Below are 20,320 nucleotides of genomic sequence, written 5' to 3'. Positions count from 1 at the left end.
TTTCTGACTAGTCTAGTACCCACCTGGCACTATATATATATATATATATATATATATATATATATATATATATATATATATATTATATATATATATATATAATATATATATATTTATATATTTATATATATATAGTTATTTCCATATTATTGACTATATTCCCAATGCTTTACTTTATTTCCCCATGACTATTTTGTAACTACCAATTTCTACTTCTTCATCCCTTCCCCTTTTTCACACACCTTCCCAAAAGGCCTCTCATCTGGCAACCATCAAAATGTTCACTATATCTATGAGTTTGTTTCTGTTGTTTGTTAATTTTGTTCTTTGCATTCCACATATAAGTGAAATCACTTTGCATCTGTCTTTCTCTGTTTGGTATGCTTGTCTACGGCCATACCACCCTGAACGCGCCCGATCTCGTCTGTTTGGTATGCTCCACTCAGCACAATACCCTCCAGGTCCATTCATGCCAGCACAGAAGGCAAAAACACATTCCCTTCCCTGGCCGAATAATATTCCATTATATATATGTACCACCTACACTTTATCCATTCTTCCATCAACAGACACCCAGGCTGCCTCCACATCTTGGCCATTGTAAACAATGCTGCAGTGAACATGTGGATGCACATGTCCCTTCGAAATAGCATTTTGAGTTTCTTTGGGTGAATAACCAGAAGTGGGATTACTGGGTCCTTCTTTGTCGTTTGTTATAACCTTTGTTTTAAAATTTATTTTGTCTGATATAAGTATTGCTACCTCAGATGTTTTGTTTTGTTTTATTTCCATTTTCATGAAATATCCTTTTCCCATCCCTTTACTTTCAGTCTGTGTGTGTCTTTGGATCTGAAGACAGTCTCCTGTAGGCAGCATATGTAAGGGTTTTGTTTTCTTATCCATTTAGCCACTCTATCTTTTGATTAAAGCATTTAATCCTTTTACGTTGAAAGTAATTGTTGTTGCCATTTCATTATTCATATATTTGATCATTTTTATTTTTATTTTTTCATCTTAAAGAAGTCCCTCTAAGATTCTTTGTAATACTGGTTTGGTAGTGATAAACTTCTTTAGCTTTTTCTTGTCTGGGAAGCTCCTTATCTGTTTGATTTTAAATGATAGCTCTACTGGGTAGAGTAATCTTGGTGGTATGCCCTTGTTTTTCATTACTTTGAATATTTCCTGCCAATCCTTTCTGGCCTGCAAAGTTTCTGTTGAGAAATCAGCTGACAGTCTTATGTGAGCTCCCTTGTAGGTAATTAACTGCTTTTCTCTTGCTACTTTTAAGATTGTTTCTTTGTCTTTAACCTTTGGCATTTTAATTATGATGTGTCTTGGTAGGGGCCTCTTTTGGGTTTATATTGTTTGGGACTCTCTGCACTTCCTGGGCTTGTGTGTCCATTTCCTTTACCAGGTTAGGGAAGTTTTTAGTCATTATTTCTTCAAATAGGTTTTCAACACCTTGCTCTGTTTCTTCTTCTGGTACCTTTACGATGTGAATGTTGTTACACTTGATGTTGTACCAGAGGCCCCTTAAGCTATCCTCATTTTTTTGGATTGTTTTTTTCTGTTCTAATTGAGTGTTTTCTGCTATTTTCTCTTCTAAATTGCTGATTCAATTCTCTGCTTCAGCTACTCTACTGTTGATCCCCTCTACTATTCTTCATTTCAGTTATTGTATTCTTTATTTCTGACTGGTTCTTTTTCATGTTTTCTATCTCCATTTTTACATTTCCTATATTTTTGTTGATGTTCTCTCTGAGTTCATTGAGCATCCTTATAACCAGTGTTTGGAACTCCTCGTTTGGTAGATTGCTTGTCTCCATTTTGTTTAGTTATATTTCTGGAGCTTTGTTCTGTTCTTTCATTTGGGACATGTTTCTTTGTCTCCCCAATTTGGCTGCCTCCTTGTGTTTGTTTCTATGTATTAGGTAGGCTGCTATGTCTCCTGGTTAGTAGAGTGGCCTTATGCAGTAGATGTCATGTGGTGCCCGGTGATGCAGTCTTCTTTGTCACCTGAGTCAGGTGCTCCATGTGTGTCTTTTGTGTGAGTTGTATATGACTTCCGGTTGTAATTGAACCTTGGCTGCTGTTTGCATGTCAATGGGAAGGATTGACTCTCCCACTGGTTGATTGGTTGGGAGGACTGACTGTGACTACAGCAGAGGAGCTGTGGTGCAAGGACTGACCCTACAGAGCAGGATTGTCTTTAGGAGGGCTGTGGGACTTACCCATTCTTCCCTTTGGGTGTGTCATCTTTGAAGGTGGCCAGATGATGCTCTACTTGGGTTGGAGTTGGCTATGGGTCGTTGCCAGCCCTTGGGCCCTCAGGGAGGTGACCCACTACAGGCTAAATTCAGCTTCAGCCTGTGCCCTGTCCAGGGCCACCCGGTATGAACCACAAAGCTATTTGCAGTTAGCTGTTGCCCACACTAAGTTTGCAGATGTCTCAAGAGGCCAAGCTGTGAACTGAGGCCAGCTGTTGCTAGTGTCAGGCTTAGGACTACTCAGCCAGAGATACAAAGGACAAACTGAAGCCAGATGCTGCTTTTGGGTTTTGTGAACCTTTGTGATATTTTAGGAAAGTCCTCAGCATTAGCCAAACCAGGTTGTTTGTACAGGAAAGCCACTGGAAATGACTTGGTTGTGCAAATTGGGTCGGGGGGGGGGCATCTCAGGGACACCAGGGAAAGGCAGATGAACTGTGCTGGCCAGGTTGATGGAGATTCAGATATGGGGGCCACCTGTGTCTGCAAACTGGGAGGTAGGAGGGCTCAACAAAGAAACAATAGCTCTGCTAGCTTCTCCATCCAGGAGAAAGCTGCCCCTCCAGCTCTGGTCAATGCCTGACAATTTAGTTCTTCCCTGTATATTCCTGGATTTTTTGAGCTCCTGCCCCAGTGTTGGAGTTCACAGCGAGTGAATCCATCAGGAAGTAAGTCCATGCATGGGCTCTTTAAGAGTAGTGCCTGGGACTGCAGCCACCCTCCATCTCACTCAGCCACAATCTCCCCTGGTTTTCACAGCCAGAAGTAATGGGAAATTCTCTCCCTGACACTGGCACACTGGGCTTGGGAGCCTGGTGTGGGGGTGGAGCTCCTCGCTTCTTTGGGGGAGAACTCTGCTACTGAGATATTCCTCTCAATTGTTAATGGTCACACACAAGTGTGCGACCAGCCCATTCCACATCTCTGCCCTCCTACAAATCTCGAGGTGGCATCTTCTGTATTTCCATAGTTGTAGGGTTTTGGTTCAGCTAGATTTCAGGCAATTCTCAATGATGGTTGTTCTGTAGTTTAGTTGTAATTTTGATGTGGTTGTGAGAGGTAAACTCAATGTTTTTCTACTCTGCCATCTTGACAGGAAAATCATCATTATCTCAATTTTTACTTGGATGATTACTAGCAATTATTTTTTACTAATTATATTTTTTTGGGGGTAAATTTATTGTCCTGTTTACTATTTTTTCTATTAGTTTTCCAATCTATTTCTTTCAATCAGTAAGACATCTTTTTTATCCACATTTGGTAGTCTTTACTTTTTTTTTTCAATACAGATGTTTTAACATTTATGTAGTCGAATGTATCAACGTTTTTAAAAAAATGGTTTTTACCTTTTTCTTTTATGTTTTAGAATAGCTTTAGGTATCATGATATCAATTTACTGTTCATTTTTTTTTATATTCTAGATCTGTAATGATTTTTTAAACCATGCAACTCTTCAATCTATTTTAATCTAATCTGGCATGAGACAGGAAGTTAAGGAAGAGTTTTTTTCCCCCTTTAGTAACTAAGCATTTATCTCAGAGTGATTTATTGAATAATTCATACTTATCATAATAAAATTTGTAGGAAGGGATTGATTGTACTTCTAGTCTTTCTTTCTAGTTTTTTTGATTAGCCTGTTCATTCTTGGGCTAGTCCAACACTGTTTAAATGTCTAGTGGAAATCTAAAACATTCAAAATGATGAAAAGCAAGGACTTACAACCAAGATTACTCTACCCAGCAAGGCTATAATTTAGAATCAAAGGAAAGATAAAGAGCTTCCTAAACAAGAAAGAGCTAAAGGAGTTCATCAACACTAAACCAGTATGACAAGAAATGTTAAAGGGACTTCTTAAAGAAGAAAAAAAGATAAAAATATGAATAATAAATAGGTGATAACTATTTATCATCTATTGATAACATACCTATCAATAATTAAATGTAAATGGATTAAATGTTCTAATCAAAAGACATAAGTTGGCTGAATGTATAAGAAAACAGGACTCTTACATATATTGCCTATAAGAGACTCACTTCAGATTGAAAGACACACACAGACTGAAAGTAATGGATGGAAAAAAGATATTTCATGTAAATGGAAATGAAAAAAATCTAAAATAACAATACTTATATCAGACAAAATTGACTTTAAAACAAAGGCTATACCAAGAGACAAAAAAGGACCCAGCGACTGCACTCTGGATATTTATACAAAGAAACCGAAAGCACTACTTCAGAAGCACATGTACATCCGTATGTTCATTGCAGCATTGTTTACAATAGCCAACACATAGAAGCAACCTATGTGTACATCAACAAACAAATGGATAAAGAAAAGATGGTACATATACAGAATGGAATATTACTCAGCCATAAAATAGAATGAAGTCTTGCCATCTGCAAGAACGTGGGTGGACCTAGATGGTATTGCGCTAAGTGAAATAACTCAGACAGAGAAAGACAAATGCCATATGATTTCACTTATATGTGGAATATTAAAAACAAAATAAACAAACAAAACAGAAAAAACTCATAGATACAGACAACAAATTGATAGATGCTTGATGGGAGGGGAGTGGGATAATGGGTTAAAAAATGGAAGGGATTAAGGCGGGTACATTTTCAGTTATAAAAACAGTTATGGGGCTGTAAAACACAGTCTAGGGAATATAGTCGATTAAATTGTGATAACTATGTATGGGTACTAGACTTACCGAGGTGATCATTTTGTAAGTATATAAATGTCTAATCACTCTGTTGCACACCTGAAACTAATACAATGTTGTCTGTCAAATGTAATTGGAAAATTAAAAAATTATTTCAAAAAGTAAATGTTTAGTGCAAGTCATTTCTCTCTTTTTAAAAAGATTTAAAAGATTTTTGCCAAAAATCCTTAGTTTCATTTCTCTCCTCCCTCTTTCTCAAAGCTCACATCCTAATTAATCACCAGTTCCTGACAGTGTACCTTTGAAATGCCTTTGGAGTCCATCTTTGTCTTTCTGCTCCCATTGCTACTGCTTAATGAGGCCAACACAACCTAATTTCTCAATTGCACTAATTTCTCATCTGGCTCCAGGCTTGTCTCCATCTTTGTTGTCCTCCCTGCAGCCAGAGTGATCTTCCTAAAATGCAATCTAACCTTATGATTTCTTTTCTCAAAATCCTCTAATGAATCCTCATTGCCTTTAAGCTGAAGGTGAAACTTCTATAACTTGTGGTCGAATCAGCAAATGTTCTACTGGCAAAAATTTGTTTTTTACTCTGTACCTGATGATAGCTTGGCAGAATAAGGATGAGCTTAGGAAGATGAATGCCACTAGCTGCTGTCTGTCGTGGTGGTGTCAGGATGGCTCCCATAGACTGTGGTGTTTGAAGCATGGTAAGTGGGGTTCTGGCCACATGATATGGTCCTCTGCTACAGTGTGTCTCAAACTTTACAGTGTGAGTGCATCTTCTGGAGATTGGTTTTAAAATGCAGGTTCTGATTCAGTATGTCTACAGTGTGTCCTGAGATTCTGCATTTCTAACAAGCTCCCAGATGATGCTCATGTAACTGGCTGAGGGCCATAATTTAGTACAATTTAGGCATCCAGCAGGTGCCTGGTAGATGTGATGTTTATGCTTCCTTCCCTCAGTAGATTCTGGAAGATACAATAATACAGTATTTTTAAATGTGTTAGTCTTTTTAACAAATCTAATTTACAGACTATATATTGTGAGTGAGTTCTAGTGAAAGTTTTGCTGTCACAATTAATAATGAATCTGAGCCTTTGGCCTATCTCTTAAGGATACATAGAAAGAGAAATTTCCTGTAAATCGGGAATGAGAACCAAATGTACTAGTAAATGTTTGGATAGCTGTAAATTAATAGAGATATGAAAATGTAACTCTTGTACTTGAGAAGACGACTTTGAACTGGACATTCCATTTTCACAATGTGCAAAGAATCTTATTGCCAAAAGAAATGAACATATATTCAAGAAAGGAAGGAAATAATGAAGGGATGAATGTGTTTTCATTACTTCTAAAGTTGCAGTTTATATTTGAGAGAAAGTATAGAGTAATCGTTAAAAGAAAGGGTCTTTCTAACTTAGAATTCCAACGTTGCCAGTTACTAGCTGTGACTATAGGCCTAGTACAGCACTTCTTTCTTCCTGAGTTTTATCATCTGTAATGATAGGAATAATGATAGAACTTTTCTCATAATGGTCTTGTGAGGATTAAATGAGACTAACAGGAAAACACCTTAATAAGACCTGACACCTAGTTAGTGCTTACAAATACAAATTATTATTGTTAAAAATAAATATGATCATTAGAATGGAAAAAAATCAGGAACACTAACAAGACCAAATGCTTCTGAGACTATGGAGCAACAGGAACTCTTGTTCATTGCTGATAGGAATGCAAAATGGTACAATCTCTTTGGAAGACAACTTACCAGTTTCTTACAAAACTAAGCATACTTTTACCACATGATCCAGCAATAACACTTCTTGGCATTTACCCAAATAATTAAACTTAAGTCCACACAAAAACCTGCACATAGATGTTTATAGCAGCTTTATTCATAATTGCCAAAAATTAGAAGCACCCAAAATGTCCTTCAGTAGGTGAATGGGTTAAATAAACTGGGATACAACCAAACAATAGAATATTATTCAATGCTTAAAAAAAATAAAAAAAAAGCTATTCAGGCATGAAAAGACATGGAGGTAACTTAAATGGATATCACTAAGTGAAAGAAGCAAAACTGAAAAAGCTACACACTGTATGATTCCAACTATATGACATTCTGGAAGAGGCAAACCTAGAGAGAGTGAAAAAGATCAATGGTTGCCAGGAGTTAAGGGGAGGAAAAGATGACGGGTAGGGCAAAGAGGATTTTTAGGACAGTGAAACCCTTCTGTCTGATACTATAAAGATGGAAAAATGTAATTATATATTTGGCAAAGCCCATATAATCTAAACCACCAAGAGTGAACCCTAATGTAAACTGTGGACCTTAGGTGCTAATGACATGTCAGTGTAGGTTCATTGATTGTAACAAATGTACCAGTCTGGAGGGGGATGTTGTATTGGCCCTGATATAATTAAAAGTATATAGATAAAAATAGGTATAAACAGCATCATAAAAACTAGTAATTCAAACATTCTACTTTTATGATGGGTACAGAAGAAATTCATATTGTTTCTTAATGTTTTATTTACTGCAGCAGAAATTTAGAAAGAAGAGTGTGTTGAAGCTTTTCGTATTTGCTGTGTGAGCATTTTGTAAAACATTGATGATGGTTTGAGATAGCAGTACATGAGATCATTTCTTATGACTTATTCTCTGTTATTTATTTCCCTCTTCTGAAAAGTTGAATTAAATCTATTTGGCTCGGCTCTCCTATGATAAAAGAAAAAAAATGGCTGTGGGTAGAGGGGAAAGGAGTATATGGGAACTCTTTTTGTTTCCATTCAATTTTGCTGTAAACCTAAAACTGCTCTGAACAAATTGTGTGTGTGTGTGTGTGTGTGTGTGTGTGTGTGTATCTCAGGGGTGCCCAAAATGTACACATTTTAAGAGCTGTTATCTATGTATCACTGTCACAAGTTGAATTGAATTACGTAACAATTGTGTAGTATGACGTTTGCTCAAAAGATGGTGTTAATCAAATGAATGCTAGTGTCATTGTATCACAATTTTAATACAGTTTTTTTCTTTTCTTAAAATGTGTATACATTTTTTTGCACTCTCTGTATATATACAAAATAAGCCCACCCCTTTTACCATGACATAAATAACTTTGGATTGGATGAATTTAGTAATATATACACATACATATCCCAATTTGAGAATTTCTGATATTAATTTAACAAATAAGAGATTTTCTAAAAAGTCCTAACTCATTTGCCACTCTGAAAGACTCCTCATCGAGACTCTTTCAGAAGTTACAAAGTGAACGATTTACATAAGATGCTTTTCATCTAGCATTTAGTTGAATTGAAAAATAGAGATCCAGCAGCACTACCTCCCTTCATCCCCAGGCCTGCTGCAGGCACAGCACATGCACCATCGTCCTCACACAGCCCAGCCTCTGTCCGTCTCCTGATTAGGAAGATGAGGTATATAAACATTTGCGGGAATTTAGTGGGCATCTGATGAATGACGAAAATTTTTCAATAAATTCCTGTGTCTCTGGTAACCAATGTAAAAAGAGAAAAACACTGAACAAACTGTGCTTTTTATTAAGAACAAAAATTATAGTAAACTAAAACTTGTGGCCCAATTATAACTAGAAAAATCCCTCGGTTGTATATGGAACATATCAAGTCCAAGTTGAAAATTTACAAGCACTTTATAAAGTACACCAGCTCCTTGGAAGAGACCTGAATTTCCCACGTGCATCTATATAAATCTCTCAAGCATAAACAATCATTTTGTCTTCATTTAGCCTTCAACCTCTTCATTCCCCAAGAATTGCTTGACCATTTAAATGTAACTTACTTCTGGGATGCTAACGTTCTCAGCGCAGTGTTGGACTTCTCAGAAGCCTGAGGCTTGAAAGCAAAATATGGACAGTCCTGGCAGATAATGGATAAATTTAGATATAACATTTTTACAAAATACCCTGGGGGTATGAATGACCCTACCTAGAAGCGATACCAATGCAGGAAGCAGCATGGTGGGGCCATGAAGCTCATTCTCATCTCCATGTGGGACTGCAGCAACCACTGGCCTGAGTCACTTGGGCTGAACTTACAGGAACGCTGCCAAGTGGACGCTAAAGGAGGAGTTTGACTTGCAGGCAGGATGCAGTCAGGATATTGAAACCACTTAGTTATTTTAACGAAGAGAATTTAATGTAGACAATTGTTAACCAAGTCTTAAAGAACTTCTAAGACAAAATGGAAGTCTTAGTCTCAGTCTTAGTCTTTCTGTGAGACTGAAGTCTCACAGAGAAAGTGAATGTGGGAAGCAGCTACCATCTCTGGGTCTGAGGAACAAAGAAAGAGGTTGGGATCACAAGAATTTAAAAGCTTGGAAAGAAGTCCTGTGGAACTGACACCCAGACCTGGGAGGAGGGAGGCTGCCTGCTGGAGCTGGCTTCTTGGAGGGGTATAATCAGGCTGCCTCTGAGAGTGTGGATGAAAGAGCAACCTGGAAGAAACTGCTGGTACTGAAACCAGCTGCCATATAGAGAGTGAAGCACTGACTGCAGTGATGCTGATAGCAAAACAACAGGAAGCAAAGCACGAAGGAGTAAATTCCTTCTCCTTTTTCGCTTTTAGTCTCCTCCAGTCAGCCACATGGCAAAAATGAAGTGTGATTTACAGGGTCTCAACCCCAATGTCCCAAAGCAGAGTAAGGAGGTGGGTCTGGGCTGAGAGCCAATCATCCAATAACCAACACAAGACCCAAAGTAAAAGTCGGTGAGGATTTACAGCTGGGGCATGTATTCAAATAACTCTGCAAAAAGAGAAACTAGGCACAAGACAGCAGCACAGAAACCAGGGAATCAGTTAAGAGGCGAAGTGTAATACTGGATTAGGAGAGTTGATGCTGGAAAGTGAACAACTGAAAGCATTCTGCCACCATATAAATATCACCAAGGCTCATCTGCAAAATTCCTTTGTAAGAGCTTTTAGTACCTTGAAAGGGGAGATCACTTTAGCCAAGTAAATGAGCCTGTCTCTCTGTTCCTTCTTCTGAAGGTATTTGAATCTTAGGCGAAAAAAGGAAACAGCTGTAGCTCCTATTACACAAACACCCGGCTAACATGCTGAAAGTACTGCTTCAGGGTCTGCTGCAATTCTTAAATGCAGCAGAGACAGAGCAGTGATTTAATTCTTCCAGTTATATTTGGAAGACCACCCTGGATACATAAAAGATGGGGAATTCTTGCTCTGGTTTTCCTAAACATAGAATGCTAGACTCAGCATGTCTAGGCAGGATCACGCATTGGAATAATGTGTCCTGTTCTCTATGACCTGGAGTTCCTCACATTTGTACCAGAAAATGAATCACGTAGTCAAATGCCATCATTGTTCTGTTTTCCTTCTAGTCCTATTCCCGTTACTGCTTTAATCATAGCTTTCCTCCTGAGCTGCAATGAAAGAGAAGTGAGTGAAGAATTCTACATTTTACTGTGATTGGAGTTTTATAGCTATGCTTAACTGTCAGACTCCATTCCCTTGTGGAGAAAAGTGATATTTCCTTCCAATCAATATCTATCCTATTTTCCCTGAACACACACACACACACACTGTAAAATACTCTTCTGTTGAAAGAGCAAGAGACTAATAAAATAAGAATATTGTCAGAAAATATGAAAATGAAAATGTAACACCATAATAATCAGATGCATATGTCCTGAGCTATTTATAAATGTTAGAAGCAAAGAAATAAAGTATAAGTCATGGCTTATCTCATTCATTCACATCAGAGTGGAATGAATCATAGCAAGCACTGGGTAGTGACTCAAACAGTAATTTATAAAGAAGTTTTGGAAGCAGAGGATGATAAGGAGATGGCAACTCTGTAAACCTTGACAGTATCTGTTCATGCAAAGCTAATGGACTTTGATGTGGCCAGTAAACCTCTAACGAGGACCCTTGACTGGGTGTGTCTGCAAATTGACATGATGAAGATCTTCCTGCTCATTCTAAAGGTGAGTAAGATACAAAGATAAGTGGTGGGTTTCTTCAACCCACCACTTCCTAAAGGAGATGCTGAAATTTCCTGGTTTGGGATTACAGACCTATAGACATAGCTAATTAAGGGGTAGTATCACTCTAAAAGATTGGTCACCTGTTAGTAATACTGAAAGAAACAAAAACAGAAACCACATTTAACCTCGGCTGGTAGTTTCTGGAAAGAATGTAGGAAACCAAAAAAGAAAAATGCTTATCTATCCCTAAGTTCTAAAAACATAGATCACACCTACTATCCCAGGCTTTGTCATCCAACAGTGTCCATGAAGGGATGTGTCATGTAGGGTCTCCTGCGGGGTCTCTGCTCCCGCTCTCCACATAAGAACACAGGACATGGTGAGGCCAAAAAGGAACACCCACGGAGCGATAGATAGGGGAGTCATACCACTATGTTCTTGCTTGTGGCTGGGTTGGAGACATAGGAAGCAGGAGCCACACTGTCCACCACCTGCCGTGCTAATTGCAATCCGCGCTTGCTAGCTCAGCAACCATCTTCTTGCTAGCCCCCATTTTTTTGCTAGCTTAGCCACGGCAGTTATATTAGTGGCCAATGGCTCACTGGTTACAGCTGACGGCCAACTAGCCACAGCTGATGGCCATCCAATCACAGTTGATGGCCATTTACTACCTGAGCCAGCACCTTTCTATGTGAGGCTGAGAGCCTGGAGAGCTCTTTGGGTCTCTGGCCCCACACTCCACCCCTACAGGGTCTCGCCTCACAATCTACGCAACACGCGTCTTCCGCGAGGGGCCCTGTGCGAGGAGCCTGGAGGTGAATGCAATATCCTGGACACAGCCAGGCTCTCTTGACGTATCCAGGGTTTCTCAGGGCACCACCAATACTTCTGGGCACAGCCAGACTTCCTGGGCTTCTTAGGGTACCACCAGTCTCCCCAGACACAGTCAGAGTTTCTCAGGGCACCACCAGTACTTCTGGGCACAGCCAGACTTCCTGGGCTTCTTAGGGTACCACCTGTCTCCCTGGGCACAGCCAGGGCCTCTCAGGGCACTGCCACTCTCTCTGGGCACAGCCAGACTTCCTGGACTCAGCCAGATCTCTGAGGGCACTGCCACTCTCTCTGGGCACAGCCAGACTTCCTGGACTCAGCCAGGGCTCTCAGGGCACTGCCACTCTCTCTGGGCCTCTCAGGGTACAGTGCTGGAACAACAGAGGCTCACAGTCAAGGTGCTTACATATTCTCAATGGCGGCCGATCAAGACACAAAAGCAAACATCCGCCAGTTCCACTACATGGTGGTACATTCCCAAACAGTCAAGTGGTCCATTAAATTAGGGATGGAAGGCAATTCCCCATAGTCCATAGTCATTTGCCAGGGCTGTCCTGGGGGTAAGGGATGACCTTGGCCTCTCCCGCATCTCCCACCAAGGACTCAGCAAGTGTTTCCTCCTGGGACTACAAGTCCTGCCTCCAGGCTGCCTCAGCAAGCACTTCCCAGCCCACAGGGCTGCAATGACCTTTGCTTTCTCCGGCCTTGCTGGTTGGCAAACCGTCCACATCTTTCCACCCCTCCACGGGGGTCCAGCTCTCCAGCAGCTGCTCCTCCTGGTCTTCCTGAGACTGAGTGTTCATATGCACAAACTGCTCCACCGCCCTTCGGAAAGCTTTGGCTGTCACCGTACCCTGCTCGCTGTGCCATTTGTCACACAGGGCGGCCTGCGAGGTCTCTGCTCCCGCTCCCCTCATAAGGACGCAGGATTTGGCCTCATAAGGAGGCCAAAAAGGAACACCCACAGAGCCATAAGTAGGGGAGTCATACCACTATGTTCTTGCTTGTGGCTGGGTTGGAGACATAGGAAGCAAGAGCCACACTGTTCGCAACCCTCACTGCTCCGCTTGCCAGCTCAGCCACCATCTTGCTAGCCCCCATTTATTCCTAGCGTAGCCACGGCAGTTATATTAGTGGCCAATGGCTCACTGGTTACAGCTGACGGCCAACTAGCCATAGCTGACGGCCATCCAATCACAGTTGATGGCCATTTACTACCTGAGCCAGCACCTTTCTATGTGAGGCCAAGAGCCTGGGAACTGCCCTCTGGGGCTCTGTCCCGACACGGTGCTTCAGCACTTACAGAAGCTAGCATGACTGTGGAACAAATCAAGACCATAAAATGGAGGCATACAAGCAGAAAAACCTGGAAGGCTACATCTTGGGGGAGAAGGGGAAGGCGTGGAGGGGCCTCTTCTAATGAGATCATTGGTTGTAAGTGTACTTTTAACTGAAAGTTAAAACTTCAGGTGAAGAAAGAGCACATTGGCTGGCCCCACAGAAAATATAGACAATCCTTGGTGAGGGAGAGAATTGTCTCATGAATTGCAGAGGTAGTTGTTGGCTAAAAGTTGTTTCATCCATATTGCTTGGGCACTGAGGCCAGAAAGAGCATACTTGGATATTTGGTCCAGTCCGCTACTCCCTAGGGATTCCTTGAAAATATTCTTCTCTTAACTTCTGTGACAATAACAATTTCCTTCCTATACTGCAGCTCTTTCCTAGCACTTCTCTTCCTCCTATGGTCATGAAGGATGGACTGCTGCAAAGTCAGGTCTTGGACCTCTTTCTATCACAGTGTAGGTGATCTCATCCTGTCCCATAGCTTTAAATAGATCCCATAGGGCAACAATTCCAAGTTTGCCTGATCTCCCTCCTGATAGCTACATGTGTATACCCAACCCCAATTCAACACATCTACTTGAACGACTAAAAGATATCTCAAATATGTTTAAAATGCAACTCTCTATTTCTCCAACTCCCCTTCCAATCTGTTCCTAGGGGGTCTTCCAGTCTCAGTAAGTAGTACTACCCTTGCTCAAGGCAAAAACCTAGAAGTCACCTGTTACCCCATAATCAATCCAGCAGTGAGTCAGCCAGCTCAATATACTGTATATATCCCCAATCCACCCAATTTCCCCATCATCACTGCTCTCCCTCTGATCCTAGCATTACACCCCCCTCCCAGATGATGCCTGTAATCTTAAAATGATCTCACTGCTTTCATTCCTGAATACCCACAGCCTACTTTCTGTGCGACTCTTCTTGAATGATTATTTAAAACATAAATCAAATGGAATCATTTATGCTTAAAGCTCTCCAATGACTTTCAATCATACCAAAGAGTAAACTTGATACTCTTTGCAAAATATGATATCTGCCCCTTGCCTCTCCCTCCAGCCTCACCTCACATTTCTTCCTCCTTTGACCTTACTGCACTCCAGTTCCATGGTCTTCTGTTTTTTCCCAAAATGCAAAAACAAACAAACAAACAAAAAAAACTCCAAGCTCACACCTATCCTAGGGGCCTTGATCTTGAAGTTCTTTTTGCCTAGGACACTTTTGCCCTCAGAGCTTTGCATCACTAGTTCCTTATTTACATTCATGTCTCAGTTTGAAAGTCACTTCAGAGAAAACTTCCCGGAGAAAACTATGGTGATGGAAGGAGTACTGATTCTGGGTGGTGAACGCACAATGTGATATATAGATCGTGTATTATAGAATTGTACACTTGAAATCTATGTAATTTTGCTGTCCATTGTCACCCCAATAAATTTTAATTAAAAAAAAAAGAATTGCTGGCAGCCTGAAAGTAATGAAGAAAACTCAGAGGGCAATTCTCCAAAAGGGACCAGCGACCAAGCAAACGGCTGTCACACTAATTTAGACTGGGGAATTTATTTACGAACCTAATACTATGCTACAGGGAGAGAAAGAGCTGCTTGAATCAGCTAGACTAGGCTTCCCACAGTTAAAGGGAGTTGAGAGTAAATTTTGAAAACCCTCTCATGAGGCAGAATAAATAGGAGAAAGACCATCAAGGTCTCTGCCACGATCAGCAGAAAGTGACCGTGATTCTCTTAAGAGAAGGAAAGTTGGCTAGTAAATGCTTTTGTCGATAAGCCGGTTCTGAGTCCTGGGTACAGAACTGTAGGGTGAGAAGTTCTAGTGAATGTATTTTATTCAGAAATGGAATCTGTGAGGCCTGACCTGTTAGAGTGCCCATGTCGAGGCCTCACTCAAGACTTTTGTGTCTAAAATGAAGGAGCAGAGAGACGGGTAAGGGGGCTAATTCTATGACTATCCTCAAGGGGTAACTAAAAGAACCACATATGAGTGAAGCATCTTGGTTCTCTGTAACTCGACATCTATATTCTTTGCAAGTTAAAATTCTAATTCAGAATCTTGCCTTAAAGGGAAAAAATATGCTTTTTCCATAGTAAAATTAATTCTTTGGTTTATACATGAGGATAGGGTTAATATTCTGCAATTAAATACTTTAATGTGTCAAAAAGAGACAGATTAAAACTGTGAAACTGGAAACAAAATTTCACAGTTAACATGTGTGCCCATGTTAGCTGATTGCAGCTTGGCCTATATTTTTGTGACAATCTGTGTGGATATGTGCATTCTCTGTTTCCCCTCATGGGTCATGCTGGAGATAAAAATCACAACACCAGTATAATAGAGATAAAGAATATTTCCTTAGGTTCTGGGTTTGCCAAAGAAATAAGTGGACTTTGGAAAATTAAAAATGTTAGCATAAATTAATCACGCTTCATTATTTCAGATTCAATAGCTTCTGAAATTTGAAAAAACATGCGGATGTGTTGTGTTTTTTTATTAAATATTTCAAGTTTCAGTTGTAATTTTCTTGAGGAAAGATTCCTTGGATTTCAAGAAAAATTTTCCTCTGCTTTTCAATGACAGAACTCTCTTTGTGTCAAAGCAGTCTTTAGTGTCCTGATGGGTTTGTTGGGGATTAGACACTGACAAATTAAAAAAAAAAAAAAATATATATATATATATATATATATATACACATTTATATATATACATATACATATATATATATATATATATATATATATATATATATATACACACACATGTAATGATGACATAGTACCAGCAGTTAAAAGTTGGAGGAAACTTTTTAAGCATTTTAACAATTTTGGTCTAAAACCACTACCTCTCATTTTGGCAGAACAGGTGGAAATAGTAACTCCCAGCCATTTTCTAAGGAAAGCACAGAATTAAGGAATTTTGAAAGGATTATTACACATTTTTATTTTTAAATGAAAAGTAAAAGATGAAACATGTGATACAATATCTGGAGAATTTTATATGATGTTTGCAACTGAATCAGAAAGAAGTTTGTCAGTAAATTTGGCCTTTACTCTTTTGAGGTGAAAACATGTTTGATCTCATTCTCACCCTGGAAACTACCTTAAATGTAAAATTGTGGGCAGGGGTATATTATAATTCATACCCCAAATTGTGGATACTTGTATTCCAGAAAATGTAACCTCTTAAGGTTCCACATTTCTCTTTGTGCAAAGCACTCTGGGTCAACCCTCAAAATATCTGGAATTTGCATGACTATTTTAATATTTATCAATATAAAGTAAACATAGAAGTGTATCTAAAATGTACTATCTGTACTTTTATTTTATGATTTGATTTTTGTGAACACAGACCACATTGTAAAAGCTAATAAAGAAATTGTCAGACACAAGCTTTCTGAGTGAAAAGTTTTGCATTATAATCTCGTATACATTTTAAATAATTTACATTGCTGTATATTCAGTAGTACCTTTAAGGAGACTATAAATAGGAGTTAGATTAAAACTTGATCTGGAAAACCTCAATATCCCAGAACCCTTTCTCCACTAGTTTAATTGAAGCTTTTTAAATATCCCCAAAATATTGTTTGAACTAGATCTGCTTTGTCAAGTAAGTCTTATTATATTTCACCTTACTTTTGTGTCTCGAGTTTCTGAAGAAACACACTCCTTACTTTATAATTCTGTACCTCAATAGCAGACTAGTAAACTAATAATATTCACTAGAGGTGAATGGACAAATGGAAGACTATTACTACCTGAAAGTTTTAAAGCAGGGATGGAGAAAAGGAAGCCTTTACATGGAGATGGATTTTTAAAATATTGTCATATTTTGAAAGAAAAGGAGAGAAAGTATCAACATTGAATCTTTTGGAGTAAAATCAACATAAAAAAGATCAATGACATCATGAATGGGAGAATATAAAACTAGATATGAATGTAAGGGATTCTATTTGATAATTCCCTTATATTTTCCTGTGATACCCTGGAGGAAAAGTCAGAATTTCTCTTCCTTTTCCAGCAGTCAGTGTTTACTCTGATGGTACCAATATGGAAGATATTCTGAACTTCTCACATTTTGGAGCTCATTTCAGATATGTGGACAAAAAATCAAGAGGAAAGAAAGAAGCAACAAGAAGGAAAATATAAATCACAACTTGCGTTGTATTCCCATGGATGCTTCAACTGCCCATCCTTTTGGAATCATTTTAACCCCAGAGCCCAAAGTGGAATGAATAACACATCCTAAATGCTTCATTGTAGTATGTGTATATCATAGTAAAAATGTTTAAGCACGTGTTTTGTGCTGATGTTAAATATCAAATATCATAGGTGAAATATATTTGTATGTAAATGAGCATGAACACAGGGTTTGGAAATGTCTCATACGGAAAAAGAATTGAAAGCAAGATAAACAGAGGCTCAAGTGAACTGGCTTGGACCTCAAGACTGGGCAGCCCTGTCTCCAGAGAAGTTCGACGTCTGCTCTGAGCCCTACGGACTAAGCACCCTTCACCTAAGCAGCGACAATAAAGCTCACTTCACTGTAGGAGAGAAACATTCTAACAAAAGTAGACAAATGCGCGCGCGCGCGCGCGCGCGCACACACACACACACACACACACACATCTATCTTATCACTCTGTTCTGTGTTTCTGCATCTTTCACTAAAGGAAATATTTTATTTGTTTGTTTGTTTAACTCTTTATTTATATGTTTCTGTCCCCCACTACTAAACGCAAGTTCTAAGGATCAGAGACTTTATCTCTCGGGTTTACCACTGCATCTTCAATAGACAGAAAAATTAGGACAGAGCAGGTGAAATATTTGCTGAACTTGTCAATGAGTATTCTGGATTCACAAAAAGCAGCGCTCCATACCACTATAGTAGACATAAAACCAGTTTTTAAAAGTCTGATTAAATAAGAAATTAAATAGAGAAATACTGGTTGGTGCAAGTGTGACAGAAAACATCCTGAAGGCTATTTGGCAGTATTGGCATAATGCAAGGTTTGAATGTTATGTATAGTGTGAGGGGTGGGGTGCAGTGAAAGGAAGAAGGAAATGTGAGGATTCAACTTTATCTAAATAAGAACTTGATTGACTAATAAGCTGCTATTGTTCCAAGAAGACAAGACCAACCAATAGCCATTTCCTACCTTCCCGTTATATATCTAATATAATTAAAAGTTGTAGATTCACTTTAAGCCACAGCAAGATGCATATAATTGCTTCTCTCGGTAAATTGCTCAATATTGATTAAGAGCTCTACATCTACTGACATTTTCAATGTGTACCATAAACTTTAGCAGTGGATTGATAGGCCTTTAAGTATTTCTGGCCATGATACCCCAACTGTAAACTAGAAATGGAAAGTTTAGACAATAGATTGGACAAAACAACTTGCTGTAAAAGACTGACATTTGGTGGATTTCCAGAAAAAAAAAGATTGAACTTTGGAGTGTTGCTAACCCATAATTTTCTTGCAGATAAGCCAATTAGACTAATTTTCATTCAACTGATACCTTCTCGTGGACAAGAAAACAAAAGCATTAAAACCATTATAATACTACCCATTAAAATCATATATTCCATGACTATATAAGAAAACTGCTGTGACATAATATATAATATTAATACCATGATATGACTGTTATAAATGATGTTTCCTTTTTTATACTTTTCTGTATTTTTCAGTTTTCATAAGGAAACATATATTGTTTTAGAAGGAGAAATTAAATTTAAATTATTTAGATTTATAAAGATTTGGAGAAATATAAATTCCTGAGTGGAAAACTTTAAGTTTTATAAGTTAAAAAAACAACATAATTTTGAAATGGAGGTAAAAGTCAAAATGGGCTTAAGAATTGGTTCTTTGAAATAATTCCCCAACAGTATGTTTTATTAATTAAAAAAGAAAAACACACACACTGAGATGGGAATGAACTTGATAGTCTAAAGAACAGCAAGATGTTAATACCCTCCTCCACTAAATTAGCATGTGCATTTTTATCCACTGCTTACAGAACCAAGTCTGCATATGCCAAGGTGAACTGTGGGGTGAAGAGATGATGCAGAAGAATGCAGGTGTTGAAAACCCACTTAATTTATCAAAAGATGGTTATCGTGTTTTTCATTTTTATACATTGCATATACTGGCTAGGAGGTGAATAAGCGTGTGTTAACTCTTTGATAATGAAATTGTTATTGTCCCCTTTCTACTATTGAGCTAAAAGGAATGTGACCTCAGAAGGAAAATGAACGGAAGAGCTCATTATCTTCCCCATTTGAGACTTGAGAAAATTAAATTACTTGTCAAAGTTATTCAGCTTTTGTTGTTCTTTGCCATATATACTGTTTCATAACCTTATCAATGTCTGGCAAATAAAATTTATTATTTTCAAGACAGTGTACTTTTTAAATGCTTTTAGTTTTAATTGCAGCATTTTTCATGTTGAATTTGCTTAAGCCACATATTTTGTATTCAAGCAGATGTTCATGAAATATTCATATTGAGTTTATGTGGCTTATAATTGCATGTATTAAAGATTGTTTTAGATGAATTTACAGACCTCATTTTCTTCTCACTTAAAAATGCACCCAGAATAATATTTAAATTACAATTACACATCTAATAAATATACACAGTTATGTGAACAACCTCTGCGCTGTCAATCATTGATAGGAAAATACCTGACATGCTTTGGATTTATCTCTCGTGGACAATGTATTTGAAAATGCTATATTTGTGTTAGCAGTTTTCCTGAGATGTCATCTGCCATCAACTTTGTTTTTTGTTTTTGTTTTTGAGATACTCTTCTGTCCCTTGTCAGGTACGTATGTCTTCTTCCTCTTAGCAGTCACTTGGATATCTCCATTTGGAGCAGGTAGTTTTAAATCCAAATTAATCATGTGATGATTTATAATCTTCTGTTATGGGTATTATACAAATTTACTTGGTTAACATTTAATGTAGACCAAGGTATCTATTGCTTCTATGGGCTGAAATGCAGTCTTCTCCAAGGTGGGATCACATTTATTTTTTTAAGACTTTATTTTCATAGAGTAGTTTTATATTCACAGCAAAATTCAGAGGGAAGTATGGAGATTTCCCATGTACCCCCTGTCTCCACACATGCACAACCTCCCCATTATCAACATCCCTCACTGGAGGGATACATTTTTACAATTGACCTACAATTACCTACAATGACACATCA

The sequence above is a fragment of the Rhinolophus hipposideros genome (genome assembly GCF_964194185.1).
Source record: "Rhinolophus hipposideros genome assembly, chromosome: 4".
NCBI classification, from domain to species: domain Eukaryota; kingdom Metazoa; phylum Chordata; class Mammalia; order Chiroptera; family Rhinolophidae; genus Rhinolophus; species Rhinolophus hipposideros.
Note: the sequence above shows the minus strand (reverse complement) of the source record.